The sequence below is a fragment of the Chelonia mydas genome, chromosome 8, assembly GCF_015237465.2.
Source record: "Chelonia mydas isolate rCheMyd1 chromosome 8, rCheMyd1.pri.v2, whole genome shotgun sequence".
Taxonomy (NCBI): Eukaryota; Metazoa; Chordata; order Testudines; family Cheloniidae; genus Chelonia; species Chelonia mydas.
Genome location: NC_057854.1, coordinates 95,654,976 through 95,656,436, shown reverse-complemented (window position 1 = coordinate 95,656,436; position 1,461 = coordinate 95,654,976).

Below are 1,461 nucleotides of genomic sequence, written 5' to 3'. Positions count from 1 at the left end.
CAAAGTCTACATGATCACTGATGACAACTGACAACATATATCCTATTGGGATCCAGGAAGCGGGCGGGCGGAAGCCCTCCCACTGCTAAAGCGTCCCCGCCCCCCAGCCTAAGGCGACATATATGTTGGGCAAACTAAATGCATAATACACCTGATTTCAAATAAATACAGAATGCATATACTGCTGTTACTAAAAATATAAAATATTTTAAATGCAATGAAAAATTGGAGTTGTATTTTGATTTTGTCACAATTGATTTTCAATTTTTCAATCTAAAGGATATTTCTTAGTTTTGTCTCCTGAGGGTTCCTTCTTAATTGGACCTATCTATTAGTAATATTCACTAGTTTTCCTGAAGGTTTGGTTTGTAAATCAGAACATAGAGCTTAGAATGACATTTACTGGCATTTTATAAAAAAAAAAATATTTTTTTTTTTTAATTCCTTGCTTTTGACATCTTTTGTAAGTCTCTGCCATGCATCTTGAGAGTAATGTGGTCATCCCAAACTCATGATGACAAACTTTATTGCATGAGCTACATCAAATGCAACACGAACTGTATATGTCACTGAAAAATATGACTCTGCAATTGAAGGACCATTTCACACAGTTTTCATCTTCTTCTTTTGTAAGGTGCAGCAGTAACATTAACTACTTTAAAAGCATGCATTGGAAGCAATCAAAGTTCCATAGAACATTTTAAGTCCCCCTTCAAGCATATTCCTGGGCTCAGTAATGTATCTGATATTAAAGGGATACTACACAAAAAAGGAGATTAAAGTGTGACACCAAGATGATGTATTAAAATTAGAAAATGGACGTGAGCCGAATCCATTTGCTGTTTGTAACAATGGACTAAATTCATTCCTGGTATATCACCAGTGCAGGAAGTCTATTACACCAGAGGTGAATTACTGTAAAACCAATCTTCTAATTGGAGGAGGGTTGCTCTTGGTTCCTTTAGTCATTGGGGGGCTCTGTCACCTTTGAAGGGCTGAGAATAGGTGAAGCTGAAGTTCTCTGTTACTGAAATTGGCTGGATTCCAGGCTGGCTGCTCTGTTATCATTTGAAGATAGCCCTCTTGTTTTGTCTTAAACAAGTAAACAGACAGATGGCTCTGAGGAACAAGATTATACTAATTAAACAATCCTGCCTAAGTAAATTCAAGGATGCAGAATGGAAGCACATCATGACAATAGCCAGAACCAGTGATGGCAACTGACAGAAATAATTGCTGAAACAGAAAAGCTCTTAGTATGTGCAACTTTCCCTTTAAGTAATGTATTTTTTCTCCTCAAACACCAGTTTGCAGAGACTGAAGAGCCTCGTGGATTTATAAAGAAACAACGGGGTGGTTCTGCCCATCAACAGTTGGGTAGCCAAGGAGAGCAATCGAAGACAGATTCTTAAACAGGTCTTGCTGGTAGGGCTGTGAGGGAATGTGGGCTACTGGATAGAG